Raw genomic sequence first — 17,803 nt, 5'->3', positions numbered from 1 at the left:
AGAGGAATTTCCCACATCTTCCGTTCCACCTCCCCGCTGGAGCCGGAGCACCTCCAGCCCAACCAGCGCTGCAGTGGCGAGCGAATCGGTCAGGCGTGGGCGTGGGCAGGGAGAAATAAAACCGGCATGAAATCACAGATGGAAGGATCTGTGGTCCCCACGAATCCTCTCCATCCATCCCTTCCCTCTGCCCATGGGATGGGTAGCCTGGGGTCCCTGTCCCCGGCCCCTTCCAGTGCCCAGCCTCAAGGGCCAGATGCCCGAAGGTTATTCGGGGGCATCCCTGTGTTAATCAGAGCTGTTTAATTCCCCCCCATAATCCAAGTGGGGCTGGAGCTTGGCAGGTCCCTGCCGTTATGTTTACATCGGACTGCGGGTGGAGGGAAGAAGGAGGGGACAGGGAGGGAGGGGGGAGCTGACGTGCTTGGAATAAAATCGTGCCACCTCCTCCTCCATCCCTCAGTGAAAAAATCAAACGCATCTGTCCACCCCCCCAGCCCCCCCGCGCCATTTCCCTTCCCAAGGTGTCCACCCCAAAGAGGAGGGGCCGCACTGCAGCTCATCTCAAGGGGGCAAAGGTCTTGGAGGAACCCCAGGCCTGATTTATTCAGGACACAGCAATATTTCTTAGGATTAGTATTAATAAGAGCCTCCTGCCCCCTCCTCTCCATCCCTCCGGGCTGAGCCCGAGGCAGGCAGCCGGGGCCCGCCGGGGGTACCAGGCCTTTGGATCAGCGGTGATGGTGTCTCTTCATCCCGGCCATTTCACAAGACAGAAAGCAGGTTGTGTATTTATTTGGGGTTATTTAGGTCTTGTTTTCCCTCTCCCATGCCACAGCTTTAAAGGAAAATCTATCCTGTTTGTGAGGGCCGGGTGCTGTGGGGCCGGCAGTGCCGCAGAGGGATGCTCGGCACGTAGTGCGGCACGGCAGGGATCTGCCTGCCGGGATGGGGGCAATCCCAAAGAGAAGGCACCCCAAATCTCTTTCTTTTTCCCCCTTTTATTCACTACACAGGAGCCCTCTGGCAGTTCAGACTCTCCTGGAGGTCCAGGATGCGGCAGTGCCCACCCAGAGTTGAGCAGGCGACCGTGGGCTGCCGAATTGCAAGGCTGAGGTTTTTATTTTGGGGTGGATTTTAATATTCATCCCCCACCTGGTGCTGAGTGCGGGTCCTTCAGGGGGGTCCTGCCTCCGCCGCCGTAAAGAGACGGGCGAGAAACCTCCACGAACAAAGGAGAGGATGCAGGAACCCGCAAGGAAAGAGCTTTATTGGCACGACCCGACGGGCTCCTCGCGGCATCTGCACCGGCCAGGATGCAAGCCCAGGGAGGGATGTCCCGAAATACCTGCAGACCCCCTTGGTGGGGAGCAAAGAGGCGTCCCAGGGACCCCGAGCTGCTGTCAGTGTTCCCAAGGGCACCATTCCAGAGGTGAGGGTCTGTGCGCGGAGCTGCAAAGAGAGATGGGACCCCCCGCGCCGTCACCAAGGGCCCCCCAAATTGGGGACAGCTCTGCAGATGCCCTGAGGGATGGGGGACTGTCCCCTCCAGTAGGGCCTGTCCTTCCCCAGAGCCAGACACCTGCTGGGAGCACTGGGATGGGCCGGGATGAAGGGATGCAGGGTGGCCTCCAGCTGCAAAGAGAAGGGAAGGGAAGAGAGGGATGGGAGAAGGGAAAGGAGGTGAAGGGCCCCAGCGGGGAGCAGGGCAGAGCAGTGGTGATGGCTAGAAGGGTGGAGGGATAAAAAAAACCGAAATAAAAATAGAAGTGTGAAAAAGGAGGGGAAAAAGAAACCAATGGGGTGTTGGGGTGGGGGTGGGGGGAGCAGCCCCTGCCCTGCAGAAGGCTCTGGGGGGGCACCTGCTCCGTGTTAGGCCGCGGGGTCGCAGCATCCCTGCGGGGTCGCAGCATCCCTCCCTCCCGCCGCCTCCAGATTTTTGAATTTTATTTTATTTTCTGGATAATTCAGGTGCTGTTTCTCCCCCCCACCCCTTCATCCTTCCCCCCCCCTCCCCTCGACTCCTCGCACACACACGCCTCTCGCCGGGGCTGTGTAAGGAGTATAATGAGGCAGCCGATGGGTAATTGGGATCTTTTGTAGGGAGGATGTATGGCTGGGGCAGCTGCTGGGGGGTGGGGGGGCAGCTGGGGGGGGACAGCATTACCATACAAAGGGAACAAATGACATGTTTATCCCTCCAAGAGATTTACGCCCGGCCTCGCCCTGCAGACACAGCGCTCCCCCCCTTCTTCTCCCCGGCACTTTTGATTTAAATTATAAGGATTAAAAGGAGAGGGAGGCGGAGGGGAAAAACACACAAACAGCCACCGGAAAAAAATAATATATCGTAATAAAGCTTTAAAAAACAAAGGAAAAGAGCGGCTTTGCCCCAGCATCCCCCCCCACCCCCCTCCGCCGGGGGAGCAGCGTGAGCCCCGGTGACCCCAAGACCTGCCCTTGCTTTTAGCAGAGAAAAACCCCATCGCTCTGCGGAGAAAAGGCGAGAGAAAAGGCAAAGCACAAAGCGGCGGCAGCGGAGCAGCCCCGGGGGCAGCAGCCGCGTTCCCCCGGGGCCCACCCGCGGGGCACCCGCGAGTGACAGCTCCGGATTTCACACCCCGGGTGCCTGTGCTCGCAGGGACCCCCTCTCCTTTATCCCGGAGAGCCCCCCAAAAGCTGCCGTGCGCCCCAATCCCATCCCAGCGCATCCCATCGCATCCCATCCCATGCATCCCTCTCCGCCCCTCCCGCGCTGCGGTGCCACCTGCGCAGGTGCGCAGCGCTGCCTGCGCGCCCCGCGGCCGAGCTTGGGGGATGGGGGGGGGGTGTCAGGGGGTGCGGAGGGTTCCGCGGGTGCGGAGAGCCGCGGAGCCTCCTCCGGCCTCGATGCTGGTCAGCCTCGTTCTTGGCATTCACCGCGTGCCTTAATTGTATGGACATTTAAATCAAGGTCCGCTGTGAACACGGAGAGAGGGGCCTTTCCTCGCGAGGAAGAAAATATAAAGAAGAAGGGGAAATGGGAAAAGAAAAGAAAAAAAAGGGAGGGGGGAAGGAGGGGAGGGGGGGAGAGGGACCCCGCGGAGCCCAGCCTTTGTTCTCCGCGCCCCGCGGAGGCTCGGCGCGCCCTTCCCCATGGGCGGGGGGGAGGGGGGGACAAAACCCAACCTAACACCCCCCCCCCACACACACCCCCGTCGGAAAAACCCCCTCTATCAAATCAAAGAAGCCCCGGGCTGTGGGGTGGGGGGCGGCGGGGGGGCCCCGTTACCTGCCCTCCGTCTCTGCCCAACGCTGCCCGCTCTCTGCCGCCTGCCCCGAGCCCCGCCGCGCTGCTCTAAGCGGGGGGGTCTGGAGGAGCGCAATAAACCTTCCCCCGTTCGCCTGCTGCAGTCAATCCTTTCGCTCAGATCCCAAGTGGTGCAAAAAAAAGAGGAGAGGGGCCCATCTGGCTTCTCATCAGCTTTGTCAAGTCTTGCATACGCTAAAATGCTAATGACCTAGATAGCTCATGCAAAATGCAGCAGAGAGAGAGAGGGAGGGAGCAGCGAGGGAGGGAGGAGGGAGGAGGGAGGGAGGGGGAAAGGCAGAGGGAGGGGGAGAGCCCGGGTGCATCACCCCCCCCCTCCCCAGCACCCCCCAGCCCTTGCTGCCCAATGCACCTTGGTAGGTACGAGCCGGGCTTTGATTTGAAAGGTCACCCGGGTACGATGAGGGGGGGCGGGCAGAGCCCACGGATAAACCGCCCTGGCTTCATCCTTCATCCCCCCCCGCCCCAGCCCTCCGGGGGGGGGGGGAAAAAAGGGCGTGGGGGGGGCCGGGTGGGAGCGCAGCCCCCACTGCATCCCCCCTCCCCCGTGGGGTGCTGAGGGGTGTCCTGTCTATCCAACCCCCCTTTCCCGGCCCGACCCCAACCCAAACCCCCCACCCCCCGCAAGAAGAGGAGCGAAGGAAATACCCCCTGCGGCAGCCCCGCCGTGGTCCCTCCGTCCTGCAGCCGGTGCGGAGCGCGGCCAGGCGCGTAATCCCGCGGAGGATGCTCGGGGAGGCAGGGGGTGGGATGTGCCCCCCCCCCGCGCTATGCGGAGGGCGGTGAAAATGGTATATATATATATATGTATATATATATATATATATATATATATATATATATATATAAATATATATATATAGAAAAGAAAAAGAAGGGGGGGCTGGAGCCAGGCCGTCGACGGGAGCGGAGCGGGCGGCCGGAGGGTGCGGAGGGAGCGCGGAGCAGCCGGGCGGGCGCTGCGCGGAGCGCGGAGCTGTCAGCGGCGCCTTCTCATTTATCATTAGCCAGCCCTAATCTTGCTCGCTGTCCTCCTTCGGTGATGTTGATCCACTTTCCCTCCCTCCTCCCCCAGCCCCCCCCCCCCCCTTTTCCCGCACACCCCCTCCCCGTAAAGGATTATTCAGCCAAAAAAAAAAATCCCAGCTGCTGACTCCGTGCGCCGCAAACAAGGCGGCTGCAGCCCTCGCCCCCAGCCCCGCTCCCGCAGAGATGCTCCGGGTGTTGTCCGCAGAAATGCTGCCTTTTAAAACAAGGAGCGACCCGCGGGGAAAGAGCCTCCAGCCCTGCCCAGCTCCCCCGCAGCCCCCGCGCCCTCCACCCGCTTTTGGGGGGGCGCGTGGGGGAACCCCCTGCCCTGGCCCCCCAAGCCCCGCTGCGGAGAAAGGATGCTGCAGAGCAGGGTGCAGCTTTGCAGGGGGAGGGGAAAAAAAAAAAAGGTATTAAAAAAAATGAAAGTACCAATTTTGGCCGAGGCTTCGCTTTCTCTCTCCCCCCTCCCTCACCCCCAGCACTGCTGGTTTCATGGCTACGCTACTGTAATTATGAATTCTTCTTCTTGCGACTCGCGTGTGTGCAGGGGCTGGGGGTGGCAGTGGCTGTGGCTGCGGCTGACATCACTGCAGTGGCGTGGGGCTGACAGCTCCCAGCGCTGCGCAGCCTGCAGTGGCTCCTCAGCTTTTTTTGCAGCCTCTCTGCTGACAGTTGTCGGGTAAAAGGAGGGGGGGTGTGTGAAAAATAATAATAATAATAATAATAATAATAATGATGAACCCCAAATTCCAACCAACGAACCCACCCCATCTCACCGCGTTCAAGGTGAATTTCAAGGAGAAGAGCACGCTTTTTGTTTGTGGCGAGGTGCTGGTGGTGAGGAGCGCACGCCGTGGTTATCTACACATCTATATCCAGGGATAGCTACACATTCCCAACATCCCCAGTCCCGGCTGAGCGCCCTGTTAGACCCTGTAACCTTGTCAGGGCACTGCACAGCCTAACGCGGGCTAAACCCCCGGCTCAAGCAGGCTCTGAAGGCAGGAAATCCTTTATTACTCGCCGGGTGATTCGGTGTCAAGGGCATGTGCCCGCTCCTGGGATCTCTCTGCACAAGCCGCAGCTCCTGAGATCATTCCAGCGCCGCACCGCGCCGCAGCGCACGTCTCTTCCTTCTGTCCCTTCCCATTGCACAAACACAAATACATCCCTTCTTTTTTTTTCCTTTCCTTTTTCCCTCCCCAGTCGAGGCCTAGAAGTTGCTGAGAAAAACCCACATGGGAGCGCGAGTCGGTGGTTGGTACCCCGAGTGTGAGTCTGTGTGTTCAGAGATGGGCAGGAGCGTTCAGCTCTGAATAAGCACAAGAACCTTGGGCACATTGGGAGTCCAAAAAATGTGTCTGGGAGCCTCTGGGAGCCTCTGCCCTTTCCCCTTAGTGCTGTCTCACAGTCCCTACCGTTGTGTTCCCATTGCCTTAATGACATTTCACTTAACGCATCAGATCAGAGGAGTTTTCAAGGAAATGCTGGAAATTAGCTGCCAGAAATGGTTGGGGAGAGCCACCAGCTCAGCTACAGAAATCTTTCCTCCTGCCCTTTATACCATCACCCCCTGAAAGCATGACACAATATTATTAGTTTAAAAAAAACCAAACCCCAAACCCTATTTACCCTGAGAAAGCAACTCCACGTACACCTCCCTTGAGCCGTTTGCAATTCAAATAAGGCCTTGCACGGCGCAGATTTTAAGGTCTGGCTGACAGAAGCCAACAGCCAGAGCATCCCTCTGAGACCGCTGCGCTTCCAACTGCAGCTGGAGCCACGGGGCCACGCGAGCATCCGTCCCTGCCCCGCAGGCAGCTGCCCGGCGGGGACCGGGATGGGGTCACAGCGCCGCCTAATTCGTCCCCTCCTTGGTTCCCTGCCTCGGAGATTTATGGAGAGCTGAGGTGGTTTATTTAAAAATAAATAGATGAGTTTCATGGCAGGTTGGAGGTGAACAGCTGTCATTTCCATACTCCCCTGAAATTACTTCTGTATGTTTTCTTATGAACGTGTATTTTGTATCTCTCTGCAAGACTTTTCCTTTTGAGGAGCTGAAATCACCTTGGGAGTCTGCTTAAGCCCTGATCCCAGGGGCAATTTGAAGGAAGGAAATGCAATTCCCTCTCTAAGAGGGGAAACTGAGGATCAGGGGCCTTGGGGAGATTTTGGCATCCATCCTTCATGGCTTCAAACGGAAGTGAGATACCTGAGCTAAGCCATGGAGATGGATCCATGGATGGAAATTATGGGAGCAGCAGGGGGATACAGACCCAGAACAGGGCTCGCAGCACTCAGGGCTGGGCAAAATGGCTTTGTCAAATGGACACGGGGATTTTCCGCCTGAATTTCAGCTCACACGGAGCTGGATGTCACGTTAGAAACCTGTTCTGGATTAAAGCTCAAAGGGCTCTTCCAGGGCCTTCTCCAGCTCACCCTCCTGCCCGGCGCCCGTCACGTTGGCTGGGGATATTTAAAAATACATTACGCTCCCTTAAAAACATAAATCCTCGGACTTAACCGGTGATCCATCCCCTCCCTGTGCACTATTAGCACATTAAGAAATTAAATGCTAAAACTCCCAAAGATCCGATTGACCGGGATCGCGCCGCTCCATATGGCATGGCATATGTGTCCGGCCCTTGGCCGGGATGGCCGGGATGTGCTCGGCCATGCTGGGGTGGGAAAGGGGTTTCAAGGCAAATTGGAATGGATTTAGAGATACTTCTTTTTTTTTTTCCTCTTCTCTCACGACATTTCACTTCTCTGCTCCACCCCCAGCGCCAGAGGGAAAGCTGTGGAGGTGATGTATGTCCCTAAATAAGGATGCAGAGCCTGGCTTTGCTGGAGGAGGTCAGGTGAGGCTATTTAACGCTTTGCAGCCTCCTCGAAGGCGATGGGCTTTAGAAAACGATGCCAAACCCCCAAAGCCACCTCCCCACAAGTAGCTTCATGCCTGCTGGAGACGATGGCAGAGGTGATGCCGGGGAAATGGGTCCCTGCAGGTGGTGGGGAAAAAGTCCCTTTCCTTCCCTACCCACTCCAGGATAAATCCCCTTGCAGCAAACAAAGGGCTCTGGGCCTCGCTGGGAGCTTTCCCCGAGCGACGACGCAGGGTTTCTAAAAGCCTTTAGAGGCTTTTTCACTGCTTTGCTGGAATTTAAACCTTTTCTTTAATTTCTTTCTGGGGCTCACTTGAATTTTTAAGTGCTGGGCGGTGCAACGGGGGAGAAGATGGCAGCTGGATTCATCCCTGTGCTTGGCACTGCGGGATGGACGGGTGGACAGAGCCTGTACCACAAAACTTAGCTCTAAACATGACCTAAACCAGCTTAGCAGGGATATACATGAAGGAAGGGATTAACCCCCCTCGCTCCCCAACCAGGAGCAACAAATCCCATTAACACCCCATCCCTGGGAGGGGAAACTCCACATCCACTGGTCCCCGAAATAGGGAGCTGCCGCATTGAGTGAGTTATTTATTTCAAATAAAGATCCCAGCCCGTGGCAATGTCTCCTGCAGAAGCTCTGTGGTGAGAATTAGGGATTTTTGTGGGAAGCTTCGGCGTCGCTGCGAACCAGCCTGGCCGTGTTATCCCGGTGCAATGCCTGCGCCGGCTGCTCATCTCCTAAATAGTTAATTCCTGGAGCTTGTGAGAAGGTTAAATATGTATCAGGATCAGATGCAGTCACCTATAGCTCCCCTTTCTGCAGGATTTCTCAGGGTTACTCAGAGAACCGGGAGCAAAATTCCAGGGATGAAAAATCTCCCTCTGCCTGAAAAACTCGGCTCTCCCCCAAGTAATTTGCTTTAAAGCAGGGGAATTACTCACCGAGGTGATAGGTAGGAACCGTGCAAAATATAGTGGGGGGAAAAAGAAGCTGTTAGAGACAACAGCAGGAGAAAAACTCTGTTATCTATGGTAACAGTCTGGAGACTGATTTATCCAGCGTATAAATAGAGCGGGAGAGGCTCTCGCGCTGTAGACGCTCCGATGGGGAAGCGAGAGTTGATTTTACCCTCCCTTTCGGGTTCAGCTTGATAGGAAAATTTCTCATTGATGCAGCAGCTCCACGGAGTGAGATGTGCCACCGAATTCCAGAGGAAACGGGCCCAAACTTTCTCCCCTGGCCGCCGTGCCGGGTGCAGCCGTGGGATGTGATTCCAGCATCCCCCCCATTCCCCACGTAGCCATTCCATCTTAATCAACATCCCAGCTCCCCCCAGAGCTGCCCTCTCCAAGCCCCCAAATATTATTGCTTTGTTTACTACTGGGTTTTATGGAGGATGAAAGCTGATGGACCAGATCCCTCTTCCAAGTACTTATTGCCTTCCACACTTTAAATAATATCGTTTCACCTACTGGATGTAGAGGTAAAAAAACCCCAGCAAACAAAACACCCCAAATCTCTTGTACTCCATGATTTATTTCTGAATTTTCCTCGAGGGGGAAAAAAAATCATCTAAAGGTCTCCAAGCTTCGGGTTTAAAACAACGCATTGTATTTAAGCAAATTCTACTGGAGTAAGCACAGGGAAAAGAGGGAGGATGCGGTGTCGGGCTGGAGCCTTGTTCAGCATTTTGAGTAGTGTAACACATATTTTAGAGGGTAAAATGTGAGGCTGGAAGGGAGATTTCAGGGCTTGTCTTGGTTATACCTGGAATGTTCATGTTTGGGAGCCGCAGACCCTCTCGTGCCCTCACGTTTAGCACCTCCATCATTTCAGGACAATTTGCAAAACCAATTAAACCCAAAAACTCCCCTCGCCTTGCTGGGATTTGCTCCTTATTTTCCAAGCTGCTCTGCCACAGCAGCAGCGGCCTTGAAATCCCACTGCTCCTGTTTTCTGGAGACATCTCCCGGCGTGAGCATTCCCCTATTGTTCCACAGGTCAGCAGAGAGCCCCAAATCAGGTAAAAGCCCTTTCCCAGCCCCTTTGGTGCCGTATCCCACAATATCCATGTCTGCCTAGTGTGTGTTTCCCCAACGCAGATTCCACTGGCATGGAAGAGCAGATGGCTCAGGTAGTGGGTTTAAAGCTGTCCCAGCCCACCCCCAGCCCTGACCTATATCCAGGATGAATGGATGGATGCCAGGAATACCTTTGCTTTCCCCTATGTCCATCATTAATCTCCGGATTTTTTCCCCCCACCTCCCCATCAGCTGTCAAAAAAAATAAAAAAGAAGGGAAAGGGTAAAAAAAAAAAAGGGAAAAAAAAAGCAATACCTTCCTGACTGATATTTACACAAGTAAATATTTTTTATGTATATACAGCCGGTATGAAATGATTTTTAATGAATTATCTGTGAGTGAAAACAGTTCTGTAAATCAGCAGGGCTGCAGGCAATTTTTACCATATGTCGGCTCGCATTTGTATCACGGAATTTGTTGTGGCGAGGACGAAATATCTGCTTTTCTTTCCTTGCTGATGTGCTAGAATTCGGATCTACATAACTCAGTGCATTTAAGCAGGAATATTGTCTGGTTTTATTGGACTATTATTAATGCAAAGGCGGCCGTTCCGTATACGGCTCTGCACACCCAGCCAGCGAGAGCTGCACGGGAGCGGGGAGAAGCCTGAATTACATCAAAAATCCCTCTTTTCCCCCCATAAAGCTTCCTTCAAACCTTCCTCCAGCAGGTTTCCAAGAGTAAATCAGCAACTCGCACAGCAAAAAGGAATATCTGTAAAATATGAGCTGTGCTCTGCTCTGCACATCCATCCTCCCTTCCCCCTCCGTAAAATAACATCTGAATTCCTAATGGCAATAAGGATGAATTACTTAATGTATGGAGGGGGGGGCTCAGGCTAAAAACACATCCCAAGATAATGCTGGGCTTTACCAGCCCTGTATTTACCCCTACAGCAAGGGGGTGAAACAGAAACAAGAGCCTCAAAATGAGGAATTGCCACCGTAACACCCCGCAAAATGCAGGTGAAAACTTCTGCCTGATCCAGGGTATGAATAAATTGCATAAATTGCTCCTAAATTCAGGTACAAAACCGAGATGAAAAGTAAGGCATGGGTGTGGGGAGGGAGTTTAACACAAAACCAGACCAAAATTGCTATGGATATCACATATTCTTGCGTTCTGGGGATTTTATTTCGGAGCTGTTAACACCGAGGAAATGTTTGAATTATATTTTATAAAATAGTGTCGCAGGAGAAATCTCCAGCCTGATTTTCCATCATTCATCCAGGGCTGAATGGGAAGGTGGGGGGATGTCAGCCAGGTTGCACTGATGCTGGGAGGGAGGAGTGGGACACTCTGGGAGGAGTGGTCCTGGATCTGCACCCCGAACAAAGAGAGGTCACCCCTGTTTGTATCCGGGTCCTGCACGTCCAGCAGTTTGCCGCTGGCTTCAATGGGAACAGGATGCTTTTCCTTTTGCCCACGGGAATATTCCTGGATGCTGCCTCGAGCAGGGGGGAAGGGAAAGAGGTTGAAATTATTATTATTATTTTTTTTTTCCCAGGGAGAATAAAAATCCTAAATAATAAAACACTTCAAAATCCCAATTCTTGCCTTGCTGCCCCCGTTTTCACCCCCTCCTCTGTCCCTCTCTGCCAGGCCAGGATGCAGCCGCGAGCCAGAGGATGGCGGCGATTCTGTAATGACGTAATGCTGAGATAGAAAATGTCATAACCATTTGTCACCAAACGCCCCGTGCACCCAGATGAAGCAAACAGTGTGAGACTGACAGGGCTGATGAAAAACAGCACTTAAGCTAATTTTTTCCTCCTGCTAAACTCCGTTGTGCACTATGCAAATCTGATTGCGAAAGTGGGACATTATCAACACTTTAACGCTAGTTAACTTCGGGAGATGATACTCAGAGCAATCAACATAAACTTAGCATACAGTAACTTAAATAACAAAAATGTTTCGCTGCTGCTCCAGCGCTGGCATTTGGATCCAGGCATGTGATGGATTTGTGCCGTGCCTGGGAACAAATTAAAAATACAGCGCCTCAGATCACTGGTGGCAGCAGCGGAGAGGAACGGGGTTTAAACCAGAATAACAATAATGGCAATTAGACACCAACCTGGCCTGAATCATCGCTGCCCTGCGAGCAGTTATTGATTATTAATAGGCTCATATTTGCTTCGACCCCATGCCTCATCCCGCTGGTTCCCGCGCCAGCCAGAACCGACCTGCTCCCGATGAATCCGCATTCCAGCAGCTCTTAAATTTATCAAGCTCCTCAAAATACTCTTTCCACCCCCCCTTAAGGTCCAATTCCTAACGCCTGTGAGAATCGCAGCTTTCGTCTCCTTTTTCCCCTGGAAAACAAATTTCTCTTTATCCCTCGGCGATGTGCATTGTGAACCCTAAAGGTCACCCTCCCAAAGAAAGGAAGGATAACCTGCAATTTGTTATTTTTAAAAGCTCACAGCGGTGGGAGAGGTGGCATGAGATGAACTGATAGAGAGGAGAGGATGTGTCTCCCTCGTTAGCATTCCCCCCGTTCCCCCGCAACAACGGGGAACGATAATAACACCTTAATATCTCCCAGCGGGGCTCAAAGGAGCTGGAAAAATAGGATTTAGGGTGTGAGCTGGGAAGGAAAACAAAAAAACCCCCATGGCCCGCGCTGCAGCTGAAAAGTTGAAGCTGGATTTTGTGTCGTGGCGGTATTGATTGGGATGTTAACAAACCCGGAGCGCGCGGAGCAGAGGGAGGTTGGATCACAGCCAGCTCCCGCTGCCGGCCCAGGCCTGGAATGATGCCTGCTCTGATACGGCAACAACCACTTCCCCGGCCCAGGTCTGCCCGGGGTTCCTCCTAAAAATGTTAATTAAGGCTTGCACGCTGAGTAAATTACAGGGAATTAGCTCTATTTTGCATATGCAGAATTAAGGTGTGAGGAGAAGCACCTGGATGAGGGTGGCCCAGGGAGTCCACCAAGAATTGAGCTCCGTCTTCACAGTCTGAGCCCTCCGCTGCAGTCTGAGCCTCATCTGGTCTTCTCCTGAGTTCATCATACCCAGCTCGTTAATGAAACACAGGAATTCATAGTAATTATTACAGAATCATGGAATCATGGAATATCCTGAGTGGGAAGGGACCCACAGGGATCATTGATCCAACTCCTGGCCTTGCACATATACCCCAACAATTCCGCCCTTTTTCAAGACAAAGGCTAACAGGTTTGGCCTCCAAAAATGGGCACGATCAGTTTGCCCAACCTCTCCCATTTCCAGAAGTTCTCCCATTTCCATGTGCAAAAGATGCCAGTGGAGTTCTGTCGCCATTCCTGCTCTCAGCGTTGGCACTTGTGGTGTTTTCCTTCAGCTGAATCAGGTGTTTATAGGTGATATTTTGAGTACAATTAGAATCTGCTTTTATTTGTAAAGACTTTTCCCATTTACAGCCCAAATCCCAGAGGTGCATTTTTCATCTCACCACCCAAACTGCAAATTCCAGCTCTGTGGAGAAAATGTCCTTTCCCAAAAGGAATAAACCATGGTCCATTATGGCTGAGCTCTTCAGTTGGGACCTCCATTTGTTGGGATTGGCAGAAAAAAAAATGGCACCTTTTCCAAAATTCTGGAGACATGCCAACACTTACAGAGAGATAAGTTGAGCACCAGTCTACCATGGCCAAGGAAATAATTGTAACCAAGGAAACATCTTCCTTCGTGGGATTGCTGGCTGCAGAGATGCACCAAAGTGCAGGGATTTTCTCCTTTTGGAAGTTAGGGAAGGCATTTTATGGATGAAGAAACCAAGAAGGATTCTACTGGATTTGGTTTGACACCAGCTCTGTGGAGGATGGGCAAGGCTCGCTGCTGACAGCATCCCACCAGAGAGCACAGAAAACCCTGCCTAGACCCTTCTTTATGGCCTAATTTATTAAAAAATAGCAAAATGTGCTTCAGCTCTTTGATAGAGTGAAAGAACAAGACTTACTTGTCACCCAGGTCTCCCTGCTCATGGTGAGGTGGGATTCATCTCTTCAAACTTTAGGAATGTTGTTGCCCAGTGCCAAAATCTTCTCCAAGCTGTCTCTGAACCAGCAGAAATTTTGGGGGCACCAAGGCAAGCCTGAGACTGCACATGGTCACAGCTTCCCCACCCCAAAGACAAGGCCACATGGCCAAGGAAGGAGGCTCTGGAACTGGTTTATTTATTCCTGTAATTTATCAGTCCCTGGAAGTGCTCAGGGCCAGGTTGGACAGAGCTCTGAGCAACCTGGTCTAGTGGGAGGTGTCCCTGCCCATGGCAGGGGCTTGGAACTGGATGAGGTTTAAAGGCCCTTCCCACTCAAACCATTCCATGATGCGTGGCAAGTTGGATCTGGGTCAGCAGTGTCCTGGCAGCCAGGAGGGACATCCCTGTCCTGGGGGCATCAGGCCCAGCATCCCCAGCAGGGAGAGGGAGGGGATTGTCCCGCTCTGCTCTGCACCAGGGTGGCCTCATCTCGAGTCCTGGGGTCAGTTTTGGGCACTGCAATATAAGAATGTTCTAAAGCTGTCAGACACCGTCCAAAGGAGGCTACAGAGATAGTGAAGAGCCTTGAGGAGAAGCCTTATGAGAATCAGCTGAGGTCATTTGGTTTGTTCAGCGTGGAGAAGAGGGAACCGAGGTCAGACCTCACCAGGGCTGCAGCTCCTCCTGAGTGGCAGCTCCGATCTCTGCTCCCTGTGAGCAGGGACAGGATCCAGGGAATGGCTGGAGCTGTGCCAGGGAGGTTTGGGTTGGATATCAGGGAAAGGTTCTTCCCCCAGAGGGTGATTGGGCACTGGAGCAGCTCCCCAGGGAATGGGCACAGCCCCAAGGCTGCCAGAGCTCCAGGAGTGTTTGGACAACGCTCTCAGGGATGCACAGGGTGGGATTGTTGGGGTGTCCTGGGCAAGGCCAGGAGCTGGATTGATGATCCTGGTGGGTCCCTTCCAACTCAGGACGGTCTGTGTTTCTGTGACCCTGGGAATTAACTGCAGACCACCTCCCCGTGGCAGGAAACCTTCTCCTGTTGCTGTGGCGGCTCCAGAGGGGAGCTGAGGTCAGGCAGCACAGAGCTCTCCTCATTCTCACCCAGAGCAAAGGCACTCCAGCACTTAGTTTCTGAAGCTGTAACAAGCCCAGTCCTGGTCCACAGCTGCCTCTCACGGCCATCAGCAAGTCCTGGAGTGAGAGCATAAATGCACTTGTTCCGCCTCCCTAAGTGCAAGGAAACTGTCTCAACAAAGAGGATGAAATATTTCCCGTGGCTTTCTGTAAGTGAAGGCAGAGAAAGCGAGGCAGACAGCAGCTACTTGAACCACTCCACCCAGAGAGTTGTAGGTTACAAGAGCTTTGTGGGAATGGGGGGACAAGGCTTTTCTGCCGCAGATGAACCTGCTGCTGCTGCGGCTTTGTCATCGCTGCCCAGGTTCCCTTTTCTGCTCTTCCAGCTCTTGGTTTCATAATAAAATAGTGGTCAGATCTGTGAAGGAGGAGCAAGAACAGTTCCCCAGGGCCTCTTGTCCTGCTCTCCATCATATCCCTGAAATCCATGTTGCTTCAATAGTGAATTTTTGCATTGCCAGGAGCAGTGAGATGCAGGGGACCACGACCACTAACATCAAAAAATCAGGAATTGTGCTGTTGGGGCTGCCTTGGACCTCATTTTAAACAGGCAGAGAGATTTGGGCACGATGAGGTTGTCCTCCACCAAGTGATGAAGAACCTCCACCCCAAAGAACTTCTTCAAAGCTCTCTCCTGCACTTGGAATGGAGGCCAAGAAAATGTCCCCATCGCTGTCACATCACCTCAAATCACTGCTTGTTTTTTGTCACTTTGAACAACCAGAATCCGCTCTCATCCTGTGTTTTATACATGGTCAGCAAGAACCAATCTCTTTCATAACAGGGCAGGAGCACATCCAATTAAACTGGCAAACAATATTACATTTTCCTATTACTTCGTAGAGAACATCCTTTCTGGTAAAGAGAAGCCCAGAGGTTTTAGAAATTTTAGGCATTTCTTTCTCAGACTCTTACTCAGCTGAATCTGTGATCTCAATTTGAATTAGCTGGGACCTGCTGTTGGGGCTGTTTGTTGTTAGATGTCACCAGTGATGGTGTTGCCAGAGAGGCTGGAACAGAATAGACTCAAAATGACCTGAGGTCAAGGGCAATGTAGTTTAAAATACAATCTCTTCTTGCTTGGAGATATTTTTGCACACGTCTATCCTGAACAGAAAATTCGGGAGAATGCTGCTTTCAAGTGCAATCTGAATGAAGTCACAGGGAAAAATGCAATATATTTTGTAATGAATTCGTTTAAACAACTCAGTGATATTGTTGATTTGCTGCTCCCTGGATTGTAATTTATTAGAAATTGCTTCTGATGTTTACAGGATGCATAAAGAGCAGTTCGATGTAAATAAGGCGCTGCTGTATGGTTAAGTGTCCCTTCTGGTGAATTAAATAACTTGGTGAAAAGACTGCTTGTGTGTATTTATTCCACTTCCTACTTCAATGTCATCTTGGCTCTGTTAACCAGAGGAGAAAAATCAAGTTGTGGGGGAGCATTTCCCCATTTTTGACAAAACCATATTTTGATATGGCTTGGAGACCCCCAAATCACCCTGTGTACTCTGCTGCCCTCCTCACCCCCTTAGGCTGATCACCTCAGGGACAATTTTTAGGGGCAGGATGCCACCGTGTGAGGCAGAAAACTCACAGGGGCCAGGGCCATAGTGCTGAACCCAGCCCACAAAAACTGCTGCCAAACCAGGGGGGACGGAGCACGATGCCTCCACAAGACAGAGCTCAGGCCACTACCCAAGACTCACCTTTTTAGCAGAGGGATTTCCTTCAAGTGGGGCTTGCTGCCCATGTAGGAATAAATCTGAAAATCCACACACAACCATCTCCAATGGATCAGGCAAATCTTGCATAGCCAGAGCTAATCAGGAGGAGTTGTAATGCATGGATTCCTTAAAGCACCTGAAAATGAATGTCAGGATCTACCCCAGAGCCGTGACTTTTTCCAGAGTGCCTAAAGGGGGTTATATGGACATAATTTAGCTGGATTCAACAGTCTAATCTGAGATTCACAGGGCTGGCAATGAACTCTTCCCCGCTAATCAATTCTTGTGGTGCAAGAAGGAGCTTGGGAATGCTCAGCCTTGGTGTGAAGTGCATCAGTTCCTCCCAACAGGTTTATTCCTCCACCAGTTGTTTGTTGATGGTGATTTCACCATCACAGACAGCCCAACAGAGCAGGTCTCTTTGTTTAACTGATTTACAGCCAAACTTTGAATACCAGCACTTAATTCTACTATTAAGCAGCCCTCCTCTTAATGCAGAAACATCTTGCAAGTCCCCAGCCAGGTTTTATTCCACAGCAACCCACATTTCCTCCCAGCCCTGGTGCCAGCTGGGCCGATTAGCTGTACAGAGGGATCACCCTCCTCTTGGCAACAGGGCTCAGCACAAGCTGTGAATCCCTCACAGTCCTCAAAACATAGATTTTTTGACTCATTCTCCTGTGTCACCCCAATATCCCACAAAATCCTTTAGGAAACATGAAATGACTCCTCCTTCAGGGCAGCATGTGATTAACAGTATCCTTGTGCTTTTCTTTCCCTGAAGGATTTGGGCACATATGGAAGATGGATTTGCTGTGGCTGCTCTTAGAGACAGAATGATGGAATGGTTTGGGTTGGAAGGGATTTCAAGATTATCTTGTTCCACCTTTTGCCATGGGCAGGACACCTTCCACTATCCCAGGTTGCCCTGAGCCCCGTCTAACCTGGACTTGGACACTTCCAGGGATGGAGCAGCCATGGCTTCTTCTTCCCACAGCCGTGTTCTGTGCCTTGTGGTACTTCTGCCAGTGGGAAGAAGATGGAGCTGCTGGGAAAAAAATATGTTGGCTAAAATGGGCATAATGATAAACTAAAAGAAGGGAGATTCAGACTTGAGTGAAGGAAGACATTTTTCATTATGAGGGTGGTGAGGCCCTGGCACAGGTTGTCTGGAGAAGCTGTGGCTGCCCCTGGATCCCTGGAAGTGTCCAAGGCCAGGCTGGACAGGGTTTGGAGCAACGTGGGATAGTGGAAGGTGTCCCTGCCCATGGCAGGGGTGGGATGAGATGAGCTTTAAGGTCCCTTCACACTCAAACCATTCTGTGATTCTGTGACTCTATGAAATCAAAATATCTTCCCTTTCTTCCTCTTCCATGCTCTGTGACCATATGCCGAGTTTGGCTGTCAGAATTCAATCACCAGTGCTGGTTCCTGAAGCAGAAGAGACTCTTAACTTATTCTTCTTCCTGTATCTAGGCAAAGAGCTGCTTGTGTGACAAGCTGAGTTAGAATTAACTCAATCATATTTTCATTTTTTTCTGAGCAGAAGCACAACGTTCCTTAGGTTTGATCTTGCAGAATTCTGGCTGCTCTGGCCCTGATCCGTGATCCATGATCGAGATCCATGCATGGCCACTTGCAGCACATCTGG

General features: G+C 52.1%; 2 long non-coding RNA genes across 4 annotated transcripts; both read right to left on the bottom strand.

The window, feature by feature from the left end:
- Nucleotides 1–1,243: 1,243 nt before the first annotated feature.
- Nucleotides 1,244–5,015, bottom strand: LOC120411797. 3 transcript variants are annotated; one of them, XR_005604329.1, is made up of 3 exons: nucleotides 4,772–5,015; nucleotides 3,959–4,078; nucleotides 1,244–1,452 (listed from the first exon to the last, which is right to left on the bottom strand). It is a non-coding gene; the product is annotated as an uncharacterized LOC120411797 (long non-coding RNA). The 3 variants fall into 3 exon arrangements; XR_005604328.1 differs by lacking the exon at nucleotides 4,772–5,015 and having other exon boundaries at nucleotides 3,959–4,141; XR_005604327.1 differs by lacking the exons at nucleotides 3,959–4,078; nucleotides 4,772–5,015 and adding an exon at nucleotides 3,272–3,796.
- A 5,419-nt stretch (nucleotides 5,016–10,434) lies between these two features.
- On the bottom strand, nucleotides 10,435–11,615 carry LOC109146233. The gene is made up of 2 exons (XR_002048158.2): nucleotides 11,397–11,615; nucleotides 10,435–10,763 (listed from the first exon to the last, which is right to left on the bottom strand). It is a non-coding gene; the product is annotated as an uncharacterized LOC109146233 (long non-coding RNA).
- Between the last annotated feature and the right edge of the window lie 6,188 nt (nucleotides 11,616–17,803).

Source organism: Corvus cornix, chromosome 3 (genome assembly GCF_000738735.6).
Source record: "Corvus cornix cornix isolate S_Up_H32 chromosome 3, ASM73873v5, whole genome shotgun sequence".
NCBI lineage: Eukaryota > Metazoa > Chordata > Aves > Passeriformes > Corvidae > Corvus > Corvus cornix.
The sequence above is the reverse complement of the archived record's forward strand: the minus strand, read 5'-3'. Positions and strand labels throughout refer to the sequence as shown.